The sequence below is a fragment of the Saimiri boliviensis genome, chromosome 10, assembly GCF_048565385.1.
Source record: "Saimiri boliviensis isolate mSaiBol1 chromosome 10, mSaiBol1.pri, whole genome shotgun sequence".
In the NCBI taxonomy this organism is placed as follows: Eukaryota; Metazoa; Chordata; class Mammalia; order Primates; family Cebidae; genus Saimiri; species Saimiri boliviensis.
Genome location: NC_133458.1, coordinates 105,997,864 through 106,010,262, shown reverse-complemented (window position 1 = coordinate 106,010,262; position 12,399 = coordinate 105,997,864). Strand labels below are relative to the sequence as shown.

Sequence of the window (12,399 nt, the reverse complement as noted above, 5' to 3'; positions counted from 1 at the left end):
TCAATTTCAGAATTTTTTATTACATCAGAAAGAAATCTGTATATATTATCACTTCCCTATTCTCCTGTTTTCAAGTCCTAAGTAACTACTAATCTGCTTCTTTCACTACAGATTTCCCTGTTCTGGACATTTAATGTCAATGGAACCACACAAAAATCTGTATTTTATAGCTTTTACTTAGCACACTGTTTTTAAAGCATATTCATGTTACAGCATGGATCAGTATTTCATTACTTTAAATAACTGAATGGTATTCTATTGTATGGTTCTATCACATTTTGTTTATCCGTTATTTAGTTTATAGACATTTGGGTTGTTCTTACTTTTTGATTATTAAGAATAATGCTGTTATAAGTATCTATGTGTAAGTTTTTTGTGGACATGTGTCTTCTTTTCTCTTGGACACATGCATAAAAACGGAATTGTTGGATTACAATGTAACTCTATGCTTGACCATTCAAGGAGCTGTAAAACATTTTTCCAAAATGGCTACAATGTTTTACATTCCTCTCAGAAATTTATGAGGGCTACAATTTCTCTACATGTGTACCAACATTTACAGATATCTGACTTTTTGGTCCTAGCCATCTTAGTGGGTATGATATGAAAAATAAATGATTAAGCCAAAGATTTCAAGACAATTCCATTCTCGCCTTCTTCCTTTTTAATTTAGTTTCACTGTGGGTTTACATTTTCTTGATGACTAATAATTCAAGCATCTTTTTCTGTGTTTATTGGTCATTCGGATACATTATTTTGGAGTACCAGCTATTCAGACCGTTTGCCCATTTTCTTTTTAATTGCTCATTTGCCTTTTTACTATTGAGTTGAAAGAATTTACATATATACATATGTATGTCTGTGTTCATAAAATACATATATTTTATGCGTATGTATTTTATATATGCAAGTTTCTTATCAGATATTTTCGTCCATTCTGTGGTTTGACATTTTTATTTTCTTGATAGTGTTCCTTGAGGCACGGAGGTTTTTCATTTTAATAAACTCTAATTTATTTACTTCTTGTTTGATTATGCTTTTGGTATATCTAAGACTGCATCACCAAATCCAAGTACACAAAAATTTATCTCTAATTAATTATTCATCTAAAATTCTCATACTTTTGAGCTTTTATATTTAGACCATCAATCCATTTTGAGGTTATATTTGAATAGTGTATGAGGCAAGGTTCTGATTTCATATGATTTTTTCCAATTGTCTCAGCATCATTTGTGGAAAACACTATCTTTTCCCATTTAATGTTCTTGTTACCTTTTTAAAATGTCTATTGACCATGGATCAGGGGTTTGCTTCTGATCTCTCAATTCTGTGGTATTGCTCTGTTGGGATACTTACGCCAGTACCACAATAGTCTCATTATTGTTGCTTTGTTTTAAAATCAAAAAGTGTATGAGTCTGTCACCTCTTCTTGAAGTAGATTCAGTAGGATTCAGACTTTTAATGGCATTTGTGGATCCCTTGAGTTAACAGGAATTTTAGGAGCAGCTCGTCAATTTCTACAAAGAAACAAGCTCAGATTCTAAAAGAAATGTCATTGAATCTGTATATGTATTTATAGATGTTATATTAACTTTACTAATTAACACTTCTGTTTCTTTTCATTTGTTCCCTTGAGTTCAAATTACCCTTTGGACTCATTTACTTAACTCAATACAAACTTGACCCCAACTTTGCTCTGTTATTGGCAAATAACATTTCTAATGGTATGTGTCAAAACAAAATTATATGCATATTGTTTTATATATTGTTTTTTAAATCAGTTAAGAAAGGAGAAAGAGGCCGGGCGTGGTGGCTCAAGCCTGTAATCCCAGCACTTTGGGAGGCCGAGGCGGGTGGATCACGAGGTCAAGAGATCGAGACCATCCTGATCAATATGGTGAAACCCCGTTTCTACTAAAAATACAAAAAAGTAGCTGGGCATGGTGACACATGCCTGTAATCCGAGCTACTCAGGAGGCTGAGGCAGGAGAATTGCCTGAACCCAGGAGGCGGAGGTTGCGGTGAGCCGAGATCGCGCCATTGCACTCCAGCCTGGGTAACAAGAGAGAAACTCCGTCTCAAAAAAGAAAAAAAAAAAAAAAAAAGAAAAAGAAAGGAGAAAGAAATGTGCATTTTTATCATTTTTTATAATTAAATAGTTACTTTTACTGCTTCTCTTTTTTAAAAATGCAGTTTCAAATCACTGTTAGGAGTCCTTTGCTTTCATTATGAAGAACTTTCCTTAATATTTCTTGTAAGCTATGTCTGCTCACAAGAATTATCTCAGTTTTTGCTTCTCTTTATTTCATCAGCATATTTGAAAGATTTCTGGATTTAGGATTCTGAATTGGCAGGGTTTAAAAAACTCCTTTCTATGCCTGAGGTTTCAATTTTTTGAATTTGAAAAGGCAGACCTTGGCAATAATTTTAAGCAATAGGATATAAATAAATCCCACATGCTTAGTGGTCAGTGTTCCAATAATGAAACACTAGGCATAAATGGGTCTTAAGCTCTTTGACAACGCTATCTTTGCCTTCTGGCCTATGTTGTTTCTGATCAAGAATCAAGCTATTAGTCTTGTTGGGGCTACCTTATTAGTTATGAGTCATTTTTTTCTTACTGCTTTTAAGATTGTCTTCTGATAATTAACTTTTAGTATTTTTGTTATAAATTATCTGTGCATCTTTTGAAATTTACCTAGAGTTTGTTGAGTTTCTTGAATGTTTAGATTCATGTTTCAAAAATCAAATTTGAAACTTTTCAGCTATTATAATATTTCTTGGGAAATATTTCACTTCTATCTATTCTCTTTTCTGGCGTTGCCATTATGCATGTTAGCACCTTTCAAAGCATCCCAATTTTCTACCAAGTGCCATTTATTGTTCTTCATTCTTTATGCTTTGTGTCCTTCAGATTGTATAATCTTGGTCAATATAAATTTAGGTGCACTAATTCTTTATTCTCCTCATTCAAATATACTGTTGTGCCCCCCCCCCAACCCCGCCAGTGAATTTTTCATTTCATTGTGGTGGTTTTCAAGTCAAAATTTTCATTTGATTCTTTTTTAAAATTTATGTTCTTTTATTGATGTTCCTTATTTGGTGAGAAATGGTCATCACTGCAACTTCCTTTCCTTTTTTAAGCATGGCTCCTTTAGTTCTTTGAACGTATTTTTCACAACCATCTGAAGTATTTTTCTGTTGGTACATCTGACATGTCATCATTCTCACAGACAGTTTGTGTTACCTGCTTTTTTACTTGTGTGCGGGTCAGATTTAGTGGTTTGTTTCTTGTTTTTTTTTTTTTCCAGTGATTAAGATGTACCTTTTTTTTTTTAAGTTAATCTCAAAGTTTCACACATGACTGTTCGCCTACACATCAGCAAACCAGAAAACAGCATGCGGTAAAATCAGTGGTGAATTATGAGTGGGGATGATTCCCAGTTCGTTGGAGTCCTCAATCACAACTTCGTCAGCAGCAGAACCAGAGAAAGCCATGACATACACCACACCACTCCTTTTAGCTCTGTCTACACTAGCTTTGAAAGGGAAGAAGCCACCAGAGCTGACAGACACTTCAGTCACTTTGTCAACCCATTGTTTCTTTCTTGCCTCAGTTAGTAATTCAGGGACTTCCTTAAACAGGGCCTTCCACTTTATCAAATCTTCACCTTTTCCAATGGTTCCGGTCATATATGGATCGATGGGCTTGGAGATTTCTGCTCTTTGCAGTCCCGTTTTGAACTTCCTCAGAAGCACTCGTGGATGGTGTCTAAGCAACCAATAGTTGCCTTGTTTTCTGTAAGGCGAATGCAGTGTGTATAAGACTCCTGGCCTGCTCCAATGCCGATAACCTGCCTGTTCTTGGTGTAGCACACAGAGTGGGACTGAGTGTACTTGACACTTGGCTACAATGAGATCTCGGAGGGCAGACTCTGGAGGAGCTTTATTTTTGGTAACAAAATTGCTAAATAATGACTTGTTGACGGCGCCATTATTTCTCTTCCGGCTTAAATGAAGACCGAAGAGAGTTTGAACTTCATTTTAATCGGGTTCATAAGACTGGTCCATCTGGAGAACACAGTAATTTCCATTTTTCTTTTTGGAAAGTATTATCAAGGCTTCTCCTTCATATCCTGGGACAATTATACCATCAGATACTTCTCTGGAAATAATTTTTGCAGTTGGTACATCGTGAACATCAGACAATGCAGCAAAATCGCCAAATGAAGACATCCTATCCGCCCCTCTCGCTCTCGCATATGCTGTGGAGATGGGTGTAAGTGTTTTACGGAGATCATAGGCCATGCAGACTCTGGCCTCATCTTCACGGAGCGGAATTCCAACAGCAGCGTCTGCTGGGCTGACAGGTTTGAAAGAGGCAGTGGCTGGAATACCACTTTGATTTCCTTCACCTGCCAGGCAGTCAAAGCATCACACACGTTGATAAATCCAGGGGCTCCATTTGGAACTGTGACGAGAAGGTTGGGCTTCAGCGCGTACAGCTGGGTAGGCGTGTGATGAGGATTCATTCCATACCCAAAGAGCGTCTGAGATACGTCTTTGCTGTACTGTTTCCCATAATAATCTGAAATTGCTCCATCGTATTGTGCCATATGAGTGAATGCCTTCAAGACTAACCGGTGTCTAGTCTCCAAGGAGGTGTCCTTACTCTCGGAGCTCTGTATCTCTGTGGACACTGCCAGAGTCCTCTGGTTCACACACCGCTGTCACTCAAGTGTGGCTTTTGGCTGCAGCTCTCAGTAAGGTTGCTCCACCAATGTAAATTTACTGCACAGCCTCCTCAACAGTGACACCTGGAGAAGCCACTGTCTTCACAAACGGATAGAAATTGCAGTCAACAACTCTGATAAGATTGAAATCAAGTCTGGACATGTCAGCGTTATCTTTTGGGATATCACGAGCCAGGATTCCAGCAGGGACTGCAGGATGCTAATTTTTACACGTCCCCCACATTTCAGCAAATCCTGTTAACTCAGAGATATCTCTGACTGCCAGACCAGCATCGCTGAGAGCTTTTGCAGTCCCTCCGGAAGTGACCAGATTCAAACCAAGAGAAGTCAGCTTTCTTGCAAATTCCACAAGGCTGGTTTTGTCAGAGACACTAAATAAAGTGAGGGGGCCAAGAACCCAGCAGGTGCTGGGTCCGGAGTGAGTGGGAGGCAGCAGCAGCGGCAGCACCGTGTGCACAGGGACTGTTTGTTTCTTTGCAAATCTCATGAAAGTTCAGGTGTCCAATATTGAAAAAATATTGTTGCGTAATCTTCTATGCTTATATAGACTGAGCTATTTTAGATCATACAGAAATAATATTTTCAAAGAAATTTACAAATCAAAAATGCTTACCTTTTTATAGTTGTGAAATATGCATGTGGTATGTTTCTTGTCATTTAACTCCTAATATTCCTGAAATCTTTAAAGCGAAGTGATTTTTTTTGTATGCTAATAAATTGGCTGATGGGCGGCTTCTGGGTAGCCTCAGTATGGGGGCTGGTTGCCAGGGGAACCAGCAATGAGATTTGAGGGTTGGAATTTTCATCCTGCCCCCAATCTCCAGAGAGGGTAGAGGAGGTAAAGGTTAAGTTGATCGCCAGTGGCCGCTGATATCAATCATGCCTCTGTAAGCTGTGTAAGCCTATGAAAATCCAAAAGTGGCAGGGTTCAAGGAGCCTGCTGAATATGTGGGGGCTTTCAGGAAGGTGGGTAAGAACACATGAACATGCCAAGAGGGAGGTGCACCTCAACTCCACAAGGAGAGATATTCCTGTGCCTGGGGCCCTTCCAGACTTTGCCCTATCATTCTCTTTATCTGTTTGTTTGTTTTTATCCTTTAATACATCATTTGTAATAAATCTTTAAACTTGAGTGTTTACCTGAATCCTGTGAGCCACTCTAGCAAATAAATCCAACCCGAGGAGTTATGGGAATTTATAGCAGCACTCTGAAATAAAACTATGAATCTAGGTAATGCACAGAATTTCAAAGTATTTAACTTTACTATTGGTAGAAAGTTTATGTTATTTGGGATTAGAAGTCATCGTGCTATCCGGGAGATTTGTTGTTGGGAAAGAACCCCATCGCGCGTTTCTGAGCTTAATCCTTGCCTCCAGAGCTTCCCCACAGGAGCAACGTGCTGCGAGGCTGTGGTGTCGCCTGCTTCTGTGCCCCCTGTGCCTGCAGCCCCCTCACAGCTCCTGTCTCACCACTCTGTCACTTTCAGCACAAATCTATATTCATGTAGTCCGCTTTTTCACATTCTTATTCCTAAACATTCTCAGTAGGCTGCTTAGTGACCAGAAAAGTTGTTTTTGATTTTGTTTCTGAAATAAGTAATCTCCTGATGCAATTTCTTTCTTTATTCTCTGAGAGATAGACAGCATCAGTTATAATTTTTGTTTTAGAAAATGAGGGAGGAAACATAGGAATCTTTGTTCTTTACATAAAGTTTTTAAATTATGAAAACATTATATTAAAACACTGGGTTTGAACTGACACTAATCCAGGAGAGACAAAACATCATGTGGCCCTCCAATCACAGCAGGGGCTTACAGAGGTCAATATATTGTTAGTTAGGGTCCATCTCACAGTGCACCCAGCGTGCTCCCAAACCCACACTGTGGTTACTTCTGAAGTTCCAGAATGCATAATTAGAATAGACAGATTTAACAACGTGCAGAATCTCCACATTGTTCTGTGATCTTTGAAATGGAGACTATTTCCGTGAAAATGGCAAGTGGAAGTCGTTAAAACTACCCCTAAACTGACATTCCTGTTTGACACATTCTGTAAAGAACTCCTGGTTTCTCTCTTTTTCAAAAAGACTGCAGCCCCCAAAATACAGGATAATGTACTGTAGGTCTGTTACAAGTTAACAAATTATCTCCGTGCCTGTTACCAGCGGATAGATACCTCAGTCCCAAAGCCCCCTTATGCCCCTCTCACCCCATAGAAACTCCTGATTGTGTAAGCTCAGGGCTGCCTCCTCTGATGCAGGTTAATAAAACTTGCTTGCCTGACTTTGGGTCTATCCTCCTTTCTCTCGGCTACCCTTAAGGTTGTATCGCCTTAGGCGCAGGTGTGTCTTGGTTACTGTTTTCATTTGCAGATTAAGCATGGTTTCAGGAGATGCATCTGGGTGCCACATCGCCAAGGGGTGGATTTGTGAGGTTAATTTTATGTGTCAATTGGAAAGGGTTTTTGGATGAGATTAACATTTAAATCAGCAAACTCTGGGTTAAAGCGGATCCTCCTCTTTAATGTGGGAGGGTCTCATCCAATTAGTGGAAGACCTAAATAGAACAGAAAGACCGGATTCCTGGGCAAGAGGGAATTCTCTAGCAGATATCCTTCAGTTGACAACCACAGCACGGGCTGTCCTGGGTCACTGACTGTCAGTCTTCATGCTAGAACCGTTCAGTCTCTACAATCACATAGGCCAATTGCTTAAAATAAATCTCCTTCTTTGGACACACCTATCCTATTCGTTCTGTTTCTCTAGAGAACGTTGGCTAATCTACGATCCCACCCCAACAACATCTCTCAGAGTGCCGCCCAATGAGGGTCTTTTTTTTTTTTTTTTTTTTTTTTTTAACTCTTGTCTAACTCCTGGGATGATTGTAAGACAGAAAGCTCATAGGGGTCAAATAAAAACAAAGGCCAGGTTTTTGCGAACTAGGGCAGTGCTGTCATAAATAGCAAGTGGTTAAAATCTATGGTTGCACATGTTTTCTGTGTGTGTGCAGGCATGCACACTTGAATAGGACAGAAGCCACTTCGGCGTTAGCTAGGAATGAGACTGGAAGTTCACAATTTAAATTCCTCAGATTTGAAATGTGTCAAAACACTTTCTGGTTTAATTAAATTGTATCAAGTAACAGTACTTTTGTTCTGAGAGGTTTATATGGAATGTCAGGAAATGGAACTTTATTTTTGGTCAACAATTAAGAGAGAATATTAACGAAAGAATATAGTCTTAAACATCAGACCCTTGTTTTAATTAATAAAGCTGTGAGTTAAATAGCATAGGATTCATTTCCACTTAAATTGTCCTGCCTGTGATCTTACTAGTCCTGCAACATAACTTAAATACTAAAAGAATCATTGTCTTGAAAGTGTTGGATATGGTTTACTTCACAGTTAAAAACCAAAATAAGGACCACTTCCTTTTTTCTGTTCAGTTGTAAAGAAGAGTTGAGCACCAAAGTATGGTAATATTTCCTTACTTTTAATTACAATTTCAGTAGAAGCTATTATTGGAGTTAGTTAGATATCAAGTCAATCAAGACTGATTAAATCCATGGCTCTGTATAGATTCTAGGTAAAATTTAATAGTAATAAGGTTTCATCCTAAACTGAAACAATGGAGTTCTGTAAATATTAGTAACATTTTAAAGTCAGGGAAAGAGCCTCCTTAAGTCTTACAGTGTTCCACTGCGCTGGACCGGTTTCAGGTATGTGAAGGATACTGATGGCACATTAGACATTTTGCAGACCTTATAGTTTAACATGGCCACCTAAGGAAATTAGCAAAAGGCACTGAAAGGAAACTAAATGTGGAATTTCAAAGTAGTGGATTTTTCACAAGATATTCATGACAGGAGGAAATCTTCTCAAAAAAAACAAAAACAAAAACAAAAACAAAACAGTTAACAGTAAATTTTGAAAGTAAATAGGGCTTCAGGAAACTGTGGAATAAAAACACACAGAGTTTTTATTCTGTGAGATGGATTAGTAATGCAAGTTGAATCCAGCATACAGCCTAATAGAACAAAAGCAATTTGCTTTATCTGACTAATTGGGGCATAAATAATTATAATGATCAGCCTTGTAGAAAATAAAAAAGACTCATTAAAGACAGGGTGTGAACAGGAGTGCAATGTTAATTTGGTTAGCATTCCTAAACCCACATTGATTTTTAAATTGCCATTCTTGAATGTCCAAAGTTCAAGAATCCAGAAGAACTTGGCATAGTCCTCAACACTTACATTCTACAATTAACAAGCTTGATTCTTTTAAGCAAATTAGACTTCAGTGAATTTAAGTGAACTTTAGAGGTTAAGATCCATGAGCAGTAAGATATTTATAATCTCTGAAGGCAAAGATCTTGGAGGGGAATATGAACACTTGAGACTAAATTGAAGCAAAGTACACCCGTTCGGATGTAGGGTGACTTGACTTGGGGCGTATTAGAATGTAATACCAAAACTCTCCTAAAGAGACCTCAACTTGATTTGATGACTTGAATTCCACCAGGGAAGAATCGTCTTTATCTGAAACTTTTCAAGTTGGCTTAAGTGTGAATCATTCCTAGCAGCGATGCCAGAACCATTGCATCTTGACAGGTTGAATTTCATGCTTTCTTTGAGCTAGTTTGATAAGAAGCAAACATTCGATGGGCGTGTGCCTACGGTGAGGCAGGCAAGGAAGAGAAGGAGGAAAAACTCAGAATGAAAATAATTTCCCTACTTCCTATTTTCCTACTTTGCCTTGGGCTGAAGATGTTAAAATTGCAACATGGAAATCAGAACTATCTGTTGACGGGATAAGTTAGTGAAAGGGACTGAATTCACCAACAGAAATCATGAATTTTAGAACCTGCCTTACCTCATGGAACAAATATATATAGGATGCCTACTTTTCTTGACAGAAAGATATATTTTATTTTAATACTTGGATATTTCCTGACATTTTCTTTTCCTTGAACAGATTTTTTATTAGTGCTACTGTAGCAGGAGTAGCCACAAGAAACAGAGCTCTCAAACACTGACCGAATAGGAAGGAAAAGGGGTTTATTATGGCCTGGAGCCGTGTGATGATTTGTCTAAACCCAGCTCATTTAACAAAGGAAGTTTCTGCCTTTATAGGCTTACACTCTAGATATTCCACATGGAAGAATCTTAGGTTTACAGCCTTAGATATCATGAGTAAAAAGGGTTTTGGATTTACAACTTCAGGAACCACATGTGAAAATGTTTCTGGGTTTACAGCTTTTGAAATCACATATGAAAGGGTTTCAATTTTACACTTTTAGAAATCATATGTGAAAAGGCTCTGGTCTCCGGACAGAGGAGTGGGGTGGGGGTTTGATTTTGTTTTAAGTAAAAACAGTATCTTCCGGAAGTTTCCCCAATACCAAGCGTGTTATTTACAGGAAGGTGGATCAGGAGGAGCCAGGAGGCCTGCTTTTTCTTCTATTGAAATGTAGTGTGGAAGCCCAGGGGAGGTGATCCCAGATGCCTGGGTCTCCTTCCTCACCCCCACCTTTGAGTCCCTCACCACTCTATAATGTCAGTGAGAGGCCTCACTCATTCTCACTTTCCAGATCCTCTGAAGAAACTGACTGATAATGTTTCACATAATATACTTGTGATGTCACTTTTTGGCTAACTACAGTAGTGATGAATCCCCTAATCATCTGAAGGAACAGGAGGTGTAAACAAGGGAGTAAAAACCAAACGCCTATCATTTTTATAACACTTATGATGAGAATCTTGAACCCTCCTAAGGATGAGAACCAACCTCCAAACAAGGACTCAGGGTTAAATCTGTGCCACACCTGAACAGGCACGTGTGCCAGTTTGGTCATGTCTCGCACAATAACCTCCACTGCTTGACCCTGGTTGTCTATGTGCAGACAGCAATTGGTGAGATTGAATTTTCCGCAGACGACTCCTTCGGCTGCTAGCAAATAATCTAGGGCCAGCCGGTTCTGATAAATGGCGTTTCTCATTTGAGTTTCTTGTCCAGCCAAAATGGACAGAGTTTTGCCCATTTCATTAGTGAGTATTTCCAAAACAGCCTGCAACCGGATGATCTGGTTGAGCATATAAATAGGGGTTCGATATCCCCATGAGCCATCCTCCGCCCATGTGGCCGGCCCATAATACTCAATAATTCTCTCTGGTGGCCACTCATCATCTGTCCATTCTCCTATCTTTAAGTTTCTTTTCTCCCTAGCGGAGTAAACTGGATACCCTAACAGCTCACCTGTCTTAACAGATAATAGGAAAAAAGATGGCTTAATGATGCCTGTGACGCAGCTACCTGTCCATCTTTCAGGCAGCTGTACGTATGCTCTATGTCCGCATATTCAGTACAACCCAGGCGGGGCTGTCCAATCTCTCTGGTACCCAGGATGATCCCAAGCATCCTGTAATTTTGGAAATTTTAGGAGGGGGTTCTTTTCTGTATAGTTTGAGCTCCACTAGGTTACAGTGTCCACGGTTCTATTATACAGTCTCTGCCCTAGGCAGCTAAGCTTCCCTATCGGAATAGTGAAGCCTGCTCCTTCTCTGACCCAACACTCTTGTCTAATAATTGAGACCTTTAAAACCAGGAAACTGTTGGTTTGAACCATTTGAACTGAGGTCAGGTCCGGGACAGGGTCAGAGGGTAATAACTCACAGGCGTCCCATGGCCACCTGTCACCCTCCGCATACACAGCAAGAAGTGACATTGAGGGAATGGGCCACATTTTCAGCAAGTCGGAGGAACAAGTTCTTTGTCTTTTTCGGAAGTTCTGGCACTGGCTTATTTAATATACCATAAAAATGCTGGTACACTGGCCGGGCTGAGAGTTTCTGGATTTTCCCCTGAATCTGGATACTGACTTCAGAGTCACGTCCTCTTCCATCAATTCCTAGCACTACACTTTCCTGTTTTTCCCATTTGTGGTCTTGGGAGGTTCATGATTATTAATTCCATCGGGTTACAATGTCCTGAGACACAGGGGACTTTACCCCATGGAATGGTGTCCCTCCGTTTACAAGGCTAACAGGATTATTTACATCACTTCTCCAAGTGGTCCAGGTGACACATAACCAATAGGGGCAGTCATAGCATCAGTAGGTTTTCTGGCAGAGGTATTTATGCTCTTTTGCATAACTTTGTTCTCATCAGAGGGAACCACAACCTTCCCCCCGCCCCAGAAGGATAGGCATTGATGGCTGCACAAGCAGACCTTAGGGTGACCTGCTCTGGGCTTCCCCTCTTCTCTGTCTTGGCTATCAATTTAGTAGGGCTATTCCAGTGCCCTGTCAGGAGTCTAATTTCAAAAGTCATATGTGTAGGGGGCTCTGAGGAGTCGTAGCACACATCAGACTGTCTGTTCCCCAGATTACACACCTTATACTGAGTACCATCATATAAACACGTTCCCTTCTGTGTCCCGGACATGTATAATAACTGTGGGACAAAAGAATGGCAGTAACTTCATGCCCTACCTTAGTAACCTGGTGCACACACTGAGGGCATTCTTCAAAATTGGTTAATGTCCCTTCTGCACAAGTCCAGATATTAAGAAGAACAAGTCCCATGATGTATCTCCTCATGCTTGGCTGTGTGTGGGCCGTCCAGCTTCTGGGAGGCGGCTGCAGCAGC

The 12,399-nt window shown here is 39.8% G+C and overlaps 1 pseudogene; it reads right to left on the bottom strand.

The window, feature by feature from the left end:
- Positions 1–3,372: 3,372 nt before the first annotated feature.
- On the bottom strand, positions 3,373–5,241 carry LOC101032420 (bifunctional purine biosynthesis protein ATIC pseudogene; annotated as a pseudogene).
- Positions 5,242–12,399: the final 7,158 nt, after the last annotated feature.